This window comes from Furipterus horrens, unplaced genomic scaffold (assembly GCF_987537825.1).
Source record: "Furipterus horrens unplaced genomic scaffold, mFurHor1.1.pri manual_scaffold_17, whole genome shotgun sequence".
Taxonomy (NCBI): Eukaryota; Metazoa; Chordata; class Mammalia; order Chiroptera; family Furipteridae; genus Furipterus; species Furipterus horrens.
The window spans coordinates 5,732,883-5,749,031 of NW_028327187.1; the positions used below are offsets into that span (position 1 = coordinate 5,732,883).

The following is a 16,149-nucleotide window of genomic DNA, read 5'->3' on the forward strand; positions in this document are numbered from 1 at the left end:
CTATAACTTTCCTAAGGAATGTCCCAGGCTGTCAACATAATTATTCTCCCATGATCTAAGTAAGCAGTTAGAAAACAAAAAGCACGCATTATCTATCTCAGGTGTAATCAAAGAATAGAAGCCTTGTTGATGTATTAAAAATAACCTTCTCTTGGCCTGTTTTTAGCAACTAATGATCATGACCCACGTGATCATTATTGACCCTCTTCACTATCTATATATTAAGATAGGTTCAGACAGTAGAAGAAATGTATGTGGTTCACAGTGACTTCCCATTTTTAAATCATTTTTTATTCCTCTTGGTGTATCTCTGCTTAGTTGTCCAATACTATCAAACTATCCTATAGCAGGTTGAGGGCTCTCTGGCAAAGGGATGACCTTTATATGAAACAGAAGGTGGCAGCAGGAAGCCATGTAATGTGTGCATGTCCCTATAATAATATAAGTGATTTGAGGGACATAATTTTTGTCAATTTCATTCACTGTTTTAGAATCTAGAACAGCGCCTGGCACACTGTTAGTGATCAACTATATGTGTTAAATGAATGAATCAATTGAATCTATTGGAGAGAAACGGACCTAGATCTGTGTTGTGGCCACGCCAAGGTGTGCCCAGCAGGTAAAATCCAGGCCACCTTGTTAAAGCTGAGTTTGTAAAAGGGAGCAATGAAATGAGGTGTGGGGAAGAAAGTGAGATGAAATCACTGAAGACCTCGGTGCTTTGGCCAGAGGATAATAAATATTTCTTGGTCAGTTAGAAGCTATTTGAATCAGCTGATCCAGGAAGTAATATTGTGAAGTCTCTATTTAGGAAATTTTTTTTCTGGTGTTACTGGAGGGGATGTATGGAAATAAGTAGCCAGGGGCAGGGAGACTTCAGAATCCTAAATTCTTAGAGTTAGACAGGGGTTCGGGATTATCTAGTCCAGCCTCCCAACAAGTGCCAGAATCATATTTATCACCTTTCTGACCAAAACATAGTCACCTTTACTAGAAAACAAGCTCCATGAATATAAGGACATTTTTTTCATTTACGTATTCCCAGAGTCTAACACAGAGTTTGGTAATGGTAGGCATACAGTACGTATCTGTTACATGAGTGAGTGAATCTCATCAGTGTTTACATACTTACAATGACAGCACGCTAACTTGTTCAAAATTATTCTAACAGAATAGATATCTGTTGAAAAGTCAATCTATGTTACTTGGCAAAGAGCCTGTCTTACCCGTAGCTAATACCTCATAACTTTATCTCTGCTCCCTTGAACCTGCATAAACAGCAGCAGAAATTGCCATCATCTTTGAAGCTATATAATACCCCCAGAAGCTTGGGGAAGGTACTAGTAAGAAGTTAGGCAAGAGATGTAAAATGTATTTTAAGCTTTAGAAGGCAAATATCCTGTTCACATCCCCAGCATCTAAAACAGAGCCTTTAACATAGTAGATGCTCAATAAATAGTTCAGTGCTTATTTATTGATTAACTAGCTATAAGGGGGATTCAAGAATAAAGTCAGTCAGAGAATCAACCCAAGGTTTGGGGTTCTGGTGAACGGCAGTACCTTTGCCCAAACCAGAAAAGTAATGAGAAAGAAGATAGTAAAAGACGGGGTGGCGGGGGAGAGGGATTAGTCCCACTCTGAAATGTATTATCTGTGATAACAGCAGGATCTCTCTAGTTCACAGTGACTGGTTACAAATGACCCTTAACATTCTTTGCAACAATGAGACTTACTAAGTCTATAAGAGTCAGGAGTAAGCAAGTTGGGATTTGTCCACATATATGATAATCAAACTGTGAAAGGAAATGTGCCATTCAAAGGTCTGAATTACTTAATGGGAAACATGTCACACTGAAGGTAGAGAAACAGAAATAAGAGAAACCAACACAAAAGATCGAGGAAAAACAATAATGGAAGGAAAAGGAAACCCAAGATAGAGTTTAGTCACAGGAAGCAAGTTAGAAATGGATTTTAATAGTTTTAAGAACAAGTACAGAAACACTAAATGAACACTTTTCAATTGTACTGAAAGGTCACTGATCCCTGGAAGTGTCACTGAGAGACACAATAACATAGTGGTAAAGAGCATCAATGCTGACGCCGGACATCATTGGTTTGAAACCAGCCTCCACCACTTACTATCTCTGTGACTTGGACAAGCTTCTTGACTTCTTCATAACAATTTTCTTCATTTGTAAAACTGGGAAGGTAGGTCATGGTAAATAGTAACCACCCCACTGAGTAGTTATGGAAATTTAATTAGTTAATGTATGTAAAGCGGTCAGTAAGCAGTAATGATGATTACTGTATTACGTGGACAGCAAGGGGATGAACTCAGTTGAGTCTTTTGGGGAGTGAGCAAATAGAAACAATGAGAATTATGGGGATGAAATAATTAAGGGGTCTAGCAAGAGAAGAGAAATAAGAAAAGTGAAAACTTTCCAGAATGTGGGGCAATTGAGCATGTACAGAGGGCAGAGGCCAAGAAGTATTTTTCAGGGGGGGTGGGTGGAATCAAATAGGGGATGAGGTTGAAGATACGGCTCAAAATATTATTCTGGAAGAAGAAGGGAATAGTGTAGAATCAAAAGACAAAATACTAGGGTTATTTTAAAATGATGTTTCTATGGAATAGTCAACAGAGAAGCTTACATCAAATGGCCCCGGTCTTCCCAGAAGAAAATAGCCAAATATCAAAAAGAAGGGGCTAGGCCTGGGTGCTCAGTCTCAGAAGGAGTAGCCAGCCACAATAAGGCAGGTGTACACAGAGAAGCAAAGGGCCTTACTGGTACTCCCAACTTATAATAATGACTTTTACCCACTCATTTTTGGCTCAAATGGAACACGGGTTGTGCATGCCCAGGGGGGAAAAAACAAAGGTTATCCAACTGCTGGAAACTTATATAAAAGGACACTATTTATAAAGTTTCTCTGTATAGTAATTCAGTGCATATATCAAAGAGAATCACAAGCCAGTCCAAAAAGACTCAATTAGCACTGTACAGCTCAGGCAGAAAGAAACACTTGGCACGCTTTCTAAGTGGAATGCAGGTGTGTTCATCACCCTTCTCAGATCTGCACCAGTGTGGGCAATCCCCGGAGAATACTTGGGAGGACATTTCAAAAGCTCACCGTTTGAAAAGAAGTCTGCTTGGGTTTTTTTTGTGTGTGGGGGGGGGTGTTCCTAATTTTTCAGATTGCTAGTTGATTGTTGCTCTTCTCCTTCATTTCCTAAACCGTATTTTCCACCTCAGTCATCTTCCGCCACTGAATCCTAGACAAAAAGCACAGTAAATATGCATTTATATGTCTACAACTTTATGGAAAGAAATATCATTTGGGTAGGTGTGTGAATACACTGCCAATGTTTCTCCCATGGCAGGATTTTCCTCAGACCACACCGACAGGCACTGATAGGTTGAGATAACAGTGTATGCACACACTAATCCTCTCCATTTTATGAAGGTCAGACTCGCTGTCTAATCATGATTATTTTACTTTATTGAATGTACTGGGGTAACATTGGTTCACAGAACCATACAGGTTTCCAGTGTAAAACTCAACAAAACATCTTCTGTACACTGCATCAGGTGCCCAACCAGTCATGCTTATTTTAATCTGGCCTGATGAAAATATCTCAACCATTGCCGGGCTGAAAGCATTCAGTGGCCCTCTACGCCCATGGACATTAGCCTGGAAATCAAAGGCCTTCACCATGAGGTCCCAAAACACTTTTTTTTTTTTATTGTTGACACTATTACAGATGTCCCTCATTTTCTTCCACCTTTCCCCCCTCCACGCAGACCCTGCCCCACCCAGCCTTCACCACATTGTTGTTCATGGGCTCTGCATAGTTGCATATATGTTCTCTGGCTAAACAATTTTCAACCTTCGCTTCCACTTCTCTATTTCATCTTGTAGACTGCCTATTCCAAACTGAAGTATTTATTCATTTCCATACATTCTCTAAACTTTTAATCCTACATGCCTTTCCTTACTAAGGCTGTTCTTTCTGCCTCAAATCTCATTTTTGCCCCTCTGTCCCGTTTCTGCAGTCACAAGTTCTGCTATTATTAATGTCACAGCTCTATCATCACCATCTACGTGAAGCCTTTTCTAGTTTTTTCTATTTCTATTTCTATTCATCTTCCACAAACTGGAAAACTGGAAGTGTTCTCTCTCTTTCTCTCTCTCTCTCTCTCTCTCCATACTTCTCCTAAAAAAATTATTACTTTTATCTACACTATATGGTCCTTCATATATCTCCCACATAAAGTTGCTACCAAGTTCCCCACACCCAGGAATATGCTTGCGTCATTGTTATGTGATTGTTCTAAACCGTCCTGCCACAGATAAAAGCATGGCGGATTTACAGAATAAGAGGCAATTTTGAAAGCATTAGGAGACCCTTTAGAACTACTCAGGCTATAGTACACAGAATATGCATTGACCGTGTCCTGAAAGCAACCTCAGAAACGGGAAGACTAAATCTGGGCAAGGGTAAGTACAAGATACCAATGCATTCCATACAAGGCTCCTAAGCAGGTAAAATACACAAAGCATGATTATAATACCTGGTGACTAAGGGCCACAGAAGAGATTTATGAAGTGGCACAAATAAATCTTGGCCAATCAATCCACAGGCTGATCTCTGCACTCAAATATTTCTGATGTCAGGTGTTGAGGAGGGCATATAGGGTAAGGATTATGCTTGGTTACCGTCATTGCATTGGAAGACAACACTAACAAAGGAGAACTATTAGAAAATTTCGCTATAATTCTGACAGCATGCTTTACAGCTTATTGAGTGCGGGTATATACAAGCAACACTGAGGTGTGTATTAAACTTCCTTGGAAAGGCAGAACTTCACTTAATTCTTGAAACCTAGATTGGGTTGGACTGAAGAGAGAGAACTATGCAGGGAATGAGAGAGCACTTGACAGGAGGTGGGGGTGGGAGGGTGGAGAACTTAGACCTCCACAACCCCTGCAAGAGAAATAATAAAAGATGAGGGCAAGCTAGAGTTTCAAGCTGGTTCCTATTGGGAAATAGTGTACCGAGGGCATAATTACTTATTGTGTTCCAACACCCTTTGGTTCAGCTCATTCTTGAATGTTACAAACCACTTATTTGTCCCTAGGACTCTGAAAAGCAACAGTGGACAAGCTTAGAATATTCATTAGCATGCTTGTAAACATAAGAGATTTTTTTTTCCCCACAAAGAGCTTAATAAACAGAAGAGAACTCAATGGCATTTCTAGGTGCTATGAAATAAAGTCCAGGCAAGCAAGAGACAGAAAAAATAATTTACTTACCCTGAACAAGTCACATAAGTTCTCTGAGCCTCAGCTCCGTCTTCTATAAAATACTGATAACAATCTTTGCCCTACCTACGTCAACAGGGCTACCATAAAAATCCCCTGGAAAATAAATGTGGAAGGGCTTTGGGTACTATAAAGAACTAGATAAATGAAAGGAATTAGTAATATTCTTTCTTCCTTATTTTCAGATACGATGAAACACAACTATTTAAGAAAGATTCTGAATATATATACATCTGCCTTTTAAAATGTTGGCATTGAGAACTAATATCTGTTTTATAGGTTTGGATGTTGGATCAGATTTTGTCCACATAAAGTTACTGTTTAATTAGAGAAACCTGACGCCCTAGAATAATTAAAGATCCTGTTGTATGTGATTTATGTTCTCACCTTGGCTTTACTTTTTTTTTTTTCTTTTCTGGACATTTAATCGACATTCAGAAAAGCTGAGCTAAAAGCAGTCTATTTGCTGAGTACCTTAAGCAAAGCAAGTAGGCTGATGGGTTGAAGTTACCTTAGCAACTTGTCAGAGTAACTAACCAACAATCCCAATTCTCAGCTGTTAATAAAATCATGATTTTTTGTTGCTCTGGTAATAAGTAAGAATTGGACTAACTTTTAAGTTTCTTGAGGTGGGGTCTACTTATGAGTCACCTCTCTATCCCTCGTGTGTGCCCAATACCTGTTCATAGTAGAAGTTCAATACATATATAATGAATGGAGACTTGACTTCGGGTTGTGAACACATAATATGGTGTAAAAGTGTTTTGTGGCATTGTGCACCTGAAACCTGCATGATTTTGTTAACCAGTGTCACCTCAATAAGTTCAATAAAAGAGAAAGAAAGAGAGAATAAAGAAAGAAAGGAAGAGAGAGAGAGAGAGAGAGAGAGAGAGAGAGGGAGAGGGAGAGGGAGAGGGAGAGAGAGAGAGAGAAGGGAAGAAAGAAAGAAAGAAAGAAAGAAAGAAAGAAAGAAAGAAAGAAAGAAAGAAAGAAAGAAAGAAAGAAAGAAAGAAAGAAAGAAAGAAAGAAAGAAAGAAAGAAAGAAAGAAAGAAAGAAAGAAAGAAAAGAAAAGAAAAGAAAAGAAAGAAAGAAAGAAAGAGAAAGAAAGAAAGAAAGAAAGAAAGAAAGAAAGAAAGAAAGAAAGAAAGAAAGACAGAAAGAAAGAAAGAAAGAAAGAAAGAAAGAAAGAAAGAAAGAAAGAAAGAAAGAAAGAAAGAAAGAGAAAGAAAGAAAGTTCTTTTCCTCCTTTGCTGCTTGAAGATTGGCCACCATCATGAACGACACAGTGACTATCCGGACCAGGAAGTTCATGGCCAACAGACTACTTCAGCGGAAACAAATGGTCAATGATGTCCTTCACCCTGGCAAGGCAACAGTACCCAAGACAGAAATTCGGGAAAAACTAGCCAAAATGTATAAAACCACACCAGATGTCATCTTTGTGTTTGGCTTCAGAACCCATTTTGGTGGTGGCAAGACAACTGGCTTTGGCATGATTTCTGATTCCTTGGATTATGCAAAGAAAAATGAACCCATAGACTTGCAAGACATGGCCTGTATGAGAAGAAGAAGACCTTAAGAAAACAGAGAAAGGAACGCAAGAACAGAATGAAGAAAGTCAGGGGGACCGCAAAGGCCAATGTTGCTGCTGGCAAAAAGAAGGAGTAAAGATTCTTCAGTGACTTTATCTGTGCTGATGATGCAGGTTTTTCATGAGGATTAATAAAAGACCTTTTATGTTTCTGGTTATTTGAAATATAATAAAAATAAATTAAAAAATTTAAAAGAAAGAAGAAAGAGAAAGAAAAAGAAAGAAGAAAGAAAGAAAGAAAGAAAGAAAGAAAGAAAGAAAGAAAGAAAGAAAGAAAGAAAGAAAGAAAGAAAGAAAGAAAAGGAAAGGAAAGGAAAGGAAGGAAGGAAGGAAGGAAGGAAGGAAGGAAGGAAGGAAGAAAGAAAGAAACAGAAAGGAAGAATGAGTGATGCCTGCCTATACATATACACTGTGTTATCCAAAGCTGGTCTTTGTACAGAAACAAAAAATAGGTGGTTATATATTTTGATGTGAGAAACTCTGAGTAGGTAGCCTTCCCTAAATTATCCACTCCCCTCATCCTTCCTCAGCTCTCTCGGGCTGCCTAAACAATCCGGATTAATTGGTTTATGCATAGATGTCAGGTATGTTTTCTGGAGTTCTGTTAAAATGCAAAATTCTTTAACATTTTACCAACTGTTTATTTAGTAAGCAAGAATAACTAGATCATATAATTATGTAGGCCCTGGGTGATACATTATAATTTTCTCTTACTCTTGCATATCTCCTGACACAATCACATTCAGATAATGTAATCTTCAAGATTCTACAGTATCAGCTTTCACCATCCCCTTAGAGTAACCAAATCCATCTATTAATCTCCTTTGAAAAAGGAAAGTGAAGTCCAAAAAAGAGAAGTGACTTAACTGACAATGTATGCTCTAAAGTGTTAAAGATTACTTATTACCGTTAATATTTTTTATTAATCAATGACAAACCTATCATGAGAAAGCAGGTTCTTTTTACACCCAGTTCAGTGCTACATCCACTATTCTATATAACCACTCTTCTCATATAAATGGGCAAGATTCCTGAGGACGTGGAGGATAGGGCTAGGTTAAACTGTCTTTATTAAGCTTAAATGCCCCAATCCCCATTCCTAAATAAACTATAGACTTAGGCAACTAATTGGCGGTGGCTTGATCCTCTCTCTTAGATTGCATCCATCCTTCCCAAGTAGCAGGCCTTTCACCCTCTGCAAAAGTTAGAGAGCTGGGATTTTTTGTTGTTTATTCTATTACAATTGTCCTAATTTTTCCCGCTTTCCCCCACTCCACCCAGCCTACCCCTCTCCCACAGCCAATCCCCACCCCGTTGTCCATGTCCGTGGGTCATTCACACATGTTCTTTGACTAATCCCTTCTCCTTCTTTCCACCATTATCCCCCTCCCCCCAGCCCCTCCTACAGCTATCAATCTGCTCCATGTTTTCATGTCTCTGGTTCCATTTTGCTCGTTAGTTTATTTTCTTCGTTAGATTCCAGTTATAAGTGAGGTCATAAGGTCAGAGACCCTTCTGCCATTGTGACTTTTGGATCTAAGGCTCTGGACTAGGACACTCCCATCACAAATTTGAGCAGAAGGATGACTTTACTGTGTTGATACGGAAAGTAATTTAACTATGAAGTCACAATTAAACCCACCCCTACCCTGATGCCTCACACTTCTTCTTCCCCTCTGGGCATACACAGAGTATGGGAACTCTTCAGCCGGGAAAGAGCTGTCACCGCTAACGTAAAAGACTCCAGGCTCACCATGGAATCTGCTCCTCTTGAAGAAAATAATCCTTGCAATGATAGCAACTCCCCTATCCCAACTCTAGAACACCTCCCGAGACATTCCACTAGCCTGAGCCTTCCAATCCTGTTACTCATTGTCCCCAAGACTCTACAGCACTCCATGATTTTTATACACTGCTTACAAAGGACCCTGATTTAGACATAAACAAAAGCCCTGACTGGAGTTGACTTGGCCCCTTGTCACCCCACTAGAGAATCTCCTCCTGCCATTGTTCTTTTAGAAATGTAACTGCTTTGGGGAAATCTGTAAGTTCTTAAGTGGAGAATGGGAAAAAGAGAAAGAAGCCATTAAAAATACAAACAGATTAAGGGGGTTGACTGAGACCCACTCCCAGGTAGAATTGCCACTGGTCAACCAGTTGATGTATCTCTCAGGCAAGCATTGATGTTTCTCTCCCTCTCTTTTTCACTCCCTTCCTCTCTCTCTAAAAATTAACTAATTAATTTTTTTAAATCCCACCAAATGAAAAGTCATACGGTTTCACAAAGCATCCTCTTGCGGTTACTTCTAGGAAGGTTCGGAAGCAATTCCTCACTTACATTTCTGAATGCATTTAATCACATTGCTTTTTCTCATGGAATTCCACCACCCTGAGGGTGGGAAAGTTAGGGAAGTGTGGGTGAATTTTTGAAATTCAAGAGAGGGGTAAATAGAACTCTGGAATATGAAAACCGTAAGTCTGGACAGAAGACCCATTTGTTTCTCCCCATCCCACACACCCAACCCACAGAGAGTAGTATAAAGATATGGGATGCCCAAGGAATGAGGCAGGAAGTTGCAGGAGAGGACTTCAAAAGAAAGAATGCCGAAGAGCAACTTCCCACATTGCAGAAGTTTACCCAAGGCCAGCCCTCACTCCAGGACAGGGAGAAGGAATATTTCCTTGTCTAATTGTTCTTGTTGTTGTTGTTAACAATATTACAATGACCCATTCCCAGTTTCCCCCCTCCACCCAGCCCCCACCCCCCGGCCTTCACCACACTGTTGTTGGTGTCCATGGGCTAAACACATACACATTTGTGTTCTTTGGGTAATCTCTTCCAGTTCCCTGCACCCTCTGACCCTCTGAGATCTGTCAGTCAGTCTGGTCCAAGTAGCTATGCCTGTGGTTTACTTTGTTCATCAGTTTATTTTGTTCACTAGATTCCACATAGAAGTGAGAGCATATGGTGTCTCTCCCTGACTGGCTTATTTTGTTTAGCATAATAATCTCCAGGACCATCCATGCTGTCACAAAGGTTGAGTTCCTTCTTTTTTACAGCTGCATAGTATTCCATTCTCTAAATGTACCACAGCTCTTTGATTTGCTCATATACTGATGGACACTTTCATAATTGGTAAACTTTCCAGACTTTTATAATTCTTTGAATTGCAGTGGTGTCCTTTTGAAGATTTCTATATCCTAAATAGAAGCAGAGTAAAAATTCAATTTAGTTCATGAAAACCAAATATGGTCCTTCTTTCTCTCGTTTTGTTACCAGTCAGCACTGAGGAACCATAAAGATTGTATACTGTAAAGTGTTTAGCTTATTGTGTGATGTATAGTGGCCTCTTGATTAGTATCGGTCATTGTTGTTGTTGTTGTTTTGTTATCATTTCTTCCATCATTGTTTTTACTTATGAGCCCAGTCGAACAAGATGTGACTAATCGCTTAGGATTTGTCTCGCCTACACGCCAGAGGAGACAATCATTTCTCCGTTACAACTCATTCGCTCATCACAAACTCAATGAAGTGATTAGAAAAGCCATGTCTGCCTAATAGACACTGCCAGTGTTTTTAAGCTTTCCCCTGATCAAAATCAGAGTTACTGAAGAAGAGGGGACAATATTGGCTTCTTCAGGTTGTAATATAGAGCAGGTTGTGAGGAGTGGATACGTATAAGGCGCTGCCAATCACCCATTTGGTTTCAGTGCCCAGCCAGTCTTGAAATCAATTAGCTGGAAACTCCTTTTGTTAATGAAGCCTTTAGCACTTCCTCTTCACTGATCATGTCAATTACTCCACCTACTATATGACAAAGTAATTCACATGAGCAGGAATTAATACTATTGAACAGAACTCAGTGCTGAATATGAGCTTTCCATGTACTGGACCTCGATTTCCTTTTTTCTATTCAAAAGGTCCCTGCCTGACAGTAAGGCATTAGCTAGCATTAGCTCTCACATAAGGACAGTAGGTGAATCTATACAATATGATTAGCGCGGCCCCAGATTGGTCGGCTTAGACCAATGCTTAAACTCTGTTCTGAATTCTACGAGACTGAAAACATAAGTCCCCTCTGAGCCTTTTTAATGACCCACGTGAGGGGGAGCTGTTATTTTCCTCTGAACTTTTCTTCAGGCATCCCTCCATTTCTCACCCTTAGTTTCTTACATTTAAAATGCAATGGAAACCCTCAACATGGGTAGATACCATGTGCTTCTGATGATCTCTGATGCATCCTGTCACCTTTCTGCTTACAGCCCATTGCCCTCAGGACAAATTCCTTCACAAGTTACGCAAGTTCCTTTATGAGCTACGCTCTGTTTCTTCAGCCTTATCTCTCATCACTCCCTACCTCACACTGTACACTTTAATCACACCAAACTTCTTTTTTTAATGATTTCATTTTTTTAATCTTCACTTGAGGATATGTCTATTTATTGAGAGAGGAAGGAGGAGAGAGAGAGAGAGAGAGAGAGAGAGAGAGAGAGAGAGAACTGAGATAAACATCTATGGGAGAAACACCAACTGGTTGTCTCCCATATGCACCTCAACTGAGGATAGAACCCATAACCTGGGCATGTGCCTTGACTGGAAATTGAACCCACAGCCCTCCAGTGTACAGGAGAACACTCCAACCAACTGAGCCACCCAGCCAGGGCCACACTACATTTCTTGAAGTTCCTTGAATGCATCATGTTCTATAATGCCATCCCTGGCTTTGCATTATTGCCCGGAATGTCCTTCTCTCTTAAGCTTGTTGCCCCTGTTGAATTAGAAATGTGTCAGATTAAAATTTCAGCCCTGGCTGGTGTGGCTCAGTGGATTGAGTGCCAGCCTGCAAACCAATGGGTCACGGGTTCGATTCCCAGTCAGGGCACATGCCTGGGTTGTGGGCAAGGTCACCAGTGGGGGACATGTGAAAGGCAACCACACATTGATATTTTCTCCCTCTCTTTCTCCCTCCCTTCTCCTCTTTAAAAATAAATAAATAAAATCTTTAAAAAAAAACAAAAATAAAATTAAACGCTAAAAAATTTCAATGAGATAACATGGTAAGCACCAAGCACAGTACTCGGCAGTCGGTCATTTACTCATTCATTCATTCATTCATTCATTCTTTTAACAAAAAAGTATTGAACTTCTACCACATGCATGACACTTTGCTAGATGCTTAGATTATAGAAATTAATACAATCTGGTCCTTGTCTTCAAAGACCTGGGAATACTTTAAAAGAAACTGACAGATAAATAAATACAACAAGATAGTGCTGACAAAGAGGTATGCATCATGGGACATCAGAGCATACAGAAAGCACCTAACACAGGAGGGAACAACAGGGAAGAGGGTGTCAGGAAAGACTTTCTGGAATAGTTGACATTATTCCTGAGTTGATTCTTGAAAGGTAAATAGGAGGTAGCCAGAAAAAGAAATAAGTTGTGAGGTTGGTGGGTGGTGAACAAGGATTCTAAGCAATGGGGATAGAACGTTGAAAGGCCCAGAGATGGTACTTTTGGAAACTGGCTCAGATACTGTGTGCATGTAGGGAACTGGCGTTAAAGGAGAGTTAGGAATCCATAGTAGGCATGTAACATTCTAGTTTCTCATTTCTCTTTCTTCTCTTCTCTTTCTGCCCCCCATCTCTCTCTCCTACCGCCCTACCTCCCACCATCTCTTCATCCTTTCCTCTCCCTTACTTTTCTTCTGTTTTCTGATGATCCCTTTCTTTTTTATTGAATTGATTGGGCTGCCATTGGTTAACAAAATTACATAGGTTTCCATGCACAATTCTACAACACATCATCTGTGCACTGTATTCTGTGGTCACCACCCCAAGTCCGGTCTCCTTACGTCACCATTTATTCCCTTTCCGCTGATCCCTTTCATCATGTTACTCAAGAACCCATAATAGTCCCTTATGCCTGCCCTTGTACTTGCTTATTAAGGTCCATCATAATCTGACCCTTTACCTCTTCACCATTTTCTCCAGTTACTTCTCAACACATACTCTTTGCTCTAGATAGACTTCTCTTAACTGCCTTTAAATGTCCTCTAATCATTTCCACTCCTCTGTCTTTGCTCATACTCTTTACTTAAAGTGCGTTCTCCTCTTATTCCCACTAGAGATGGCAAACTCAAGCGCCTACAAAGATCAGGCAGGTGATAGAAATGAGCAAAGCCGATCAGATGTAGTACAATAGTTACAGAACGCTAGAGCTTATGATAAATTTCAGTTTTCTTGTACTTCGAATGGGATTTTAAAATTGAATTTTGAAGTTTTCTTAAAAATCAAAAGAAATTATGAAGATAAAGCAAGGGACTCTGTGCAGTAGTATATACTTAATAACTAGTAGAATTCATTTGGTTTTTTGCTGAGGCTTTCTATTTTTTCATTTGTTTCTAACTAAGTTGTAGCTGTTTTATATATTTTAAAATAATTTTATAGTGATTACCAAGATATATAACTTAAGGTAACAGATCCTTTTTTCTGTATTAGTATCTACTTATATGTAAAATGTTTAAATTAAAAATTATGTATCTTTTACATGAGAAGTATGTTAACTTTGCATATAAATTTAAATAGTACTGCTATGACATGCAGTTACTTTTGAAAGTGTTTTATCACAGATCCTTTAAAATCATTGTCAACTAAATCTGATCCATCTTGCTCTTGGTGTAAGCTTGTGGCTTCTTCTCACTCAGTTTTGTGTTCTTCCTGGTTCTTGGTACGACAGGTGATTTCCGAGTGTATCATGGACATGTTGTCTATTATTTTAGGATATTCTGGGTCCAAATGCAATATTTTATTTTAGAAGAAAATCACCTTGTGTAGGTTTAATATGCAGGTCCTTATTCGTGGGCTGCAATTTTGAGGGCTATTCAGTTTTCATAGCCTGCTGGGTTATTTTGGTCTGCTTGGTTTAGTTGGTGCTGCCTGAAGAGACTAAAGATTACCCAGGCTGACCATCTGGGCAGAATGTTTTTTCATGGGAGTAGGATGTGGTCGGATCCGTCTGCAGGCTGACCCCTCTCGAGATGTCCCGGTCTCTTTGGTTGAAAGAAGAAGACTCTTGGCCCCTGAGGACAAAAGGACTTTCCAGGCAGCCAGTTAGTAAGGCTACATCCTTCTCACCAATTTTGCCTGCCAGCCCTGGTGTCCGGGCTTGGGAGGGGAGTCTCAGGTTAAGGTGAATTAAGAGGCTTTCTGGACCATGTTGCTAGCTGCAGTTGCGTCTCTCCTGCAGTCACTAGCCACCAGCCTCGATATTTCTTTATGGCAGGTGGGGAGGACAGTCCCAGACTTCACAGCAATGCCTCCCATGGCTCTCTGATTTTGGCTGGGCTTCCATTTGATACCCCTCGCTGAAAGCATCAGGCTCACCTGACATTGGCAGATGGACTCCAGGTAGCTCCAGGAATGGAATGAACCTACCAGGGCTGTTCTCACTCGGCCATGGGAAGGGAAACACTAGTTTACGTCACTGTCTTCTTGCTCATGGTGGACACTAGATGTAGTTCATGTTCTTCTTTCCGCATTTCAGAGTTCTCTTATGGTTGTCTCTTGGATCATTTCCAGGGTTTATAATTTTGCTTAGTGAGGAAAAGGGGAAAATGGGTCTACGTCATCTTGTCTTGACAGGAAGTCTCCATATTAATTTTTAAAAAATGGTCAAAAGAAAGGAAAAGTACTATAGAATGACGGGTAGCATTAATGATGATATTTCTTTTATTTTTCAAAATAAATAAAATTGAAAGTAAAATTAGTCATCCCTGCAATAAAATTGTACGGTGTAATAAGCCAAGCTTTGCAATCCTGAGTTCGATTTCCAGCTGTATCCCTTCTTACGGGGGTGATATTGGTCAAATAACTTCTTTTAGCCTCAGTTTCCTAGGATGAAAATGGGTCTACTAATATCTGCCTTTTAGAGTTTCGTGAGGATTAAATGAGATAATGTTTATACTGTATTTAGCATGATTTCCATCCAGTGCTCACTAGAGGTTTGTTTGTTTACTTATTTATTTGCACCTCTCCTCAATAACCCTACGCCCTTCTATGTCACAGGTCAATCCTCCGCCGACTAAGTAATATTTAGAGTACTTTCTCTATTCTTGAGGGTAAAAATAAGTAACTTCCTTCTAAGGATGCCCAACTTCCAGCCTATAGTCTCTCTTTGGCAAAGACCCTGAATGCTGTACTGTATACATCTGTGCAAGTAGTTAATTTCTTTCTCCTTTGTCTGTTGAAAGCAGGGCTCCCCATTTCAGGGTTCCAGTACATGTTTCTTTATTTAAACTGTATTCAGTGAAAGGAAGGAAAGAGAGACAGACATACACAAGGAGGAAAGAGGTTTCGGTCATAGCACCACATTTATTCAGAGGACACAGTGCCAGGAAAAATGTGCACACTAATTGCAATTTGTTTTTTCCGTTTTATTTGATATTTTTTCAAACAGGAATTTCTTGTTTCCTTAGATATTAATTAAATCTCAGTTAGCGAGAATTAGCCAGTGGACTTTTGATGTGGTAATGGATAACCAAATATTGTATTTATTGTACCCCCTTAGCAGGAAATTTGATAGGGAGTTTTGGTTTCAATGCAATGACTGGTTTTGTTTCCATGTGTATATATTTGTTTCATATACAGTGGACTCAAAAACATACCAGGGGAGGCATTAAATTGAGGGTAGTTGTTTGAGATTTAGTTTAAGATTTGAGTCTATCTTTTATTTTATAAGCTTCCTATGCATCAAGCTGATTGATAGCATTGTTGGATCCAAAGACTCGTCACTCTTTAAAGCGTATCATTAGTCTGTCTAACACACGATCTTAACCTTAAGACTTTGGTTAAATTCAAATTTCCTCATTGTTCTCAACCACAAATTCTAACGCCAGCTGCTTAAGCACTACGCCAGAAAACAGACTGAAACATGAAAACTTCAGTTAAACTAGTGATTAGGGATCAAATACAACAAAAGCCATTCCAAACTTTCTGCCTGGATTCTGAGTTGTTTTTGTAACTGAACTTAATTACTCTGGTCGGCAAGAGAATGTATAGTGTGGATAGAAAACTGTTGAGGCAAAGTCCTGGATGACTAACCAGAAAGTTAATTCTGGTCACTACTGGATTCAAGTCCCATTCTTTTCAGTGTTTGGGCTTTAAACAAGGCCAGCAATAATATGGGCCATCCTGGTTAAGTACACAGGAACAACTGTGTGGCTTGGACATG

At 39.6% G+C, this 16,149-nt stretch overlaps 1 pseudogene; it reads left to right on the forward strand.

The window, feature by feature from the left end:
• The first annotated feature begins 6,585 nt into the window (after nt 1-6,585).
• LOC149990391 (small ribosomal subunit protein eS24 pseudogene) lies at nt 6,586-7,065 on the forward strand (annotated as a pseudogene).
• Nucleotides 7,066-16,149: the final 9,084 nt, after the last annotated feature.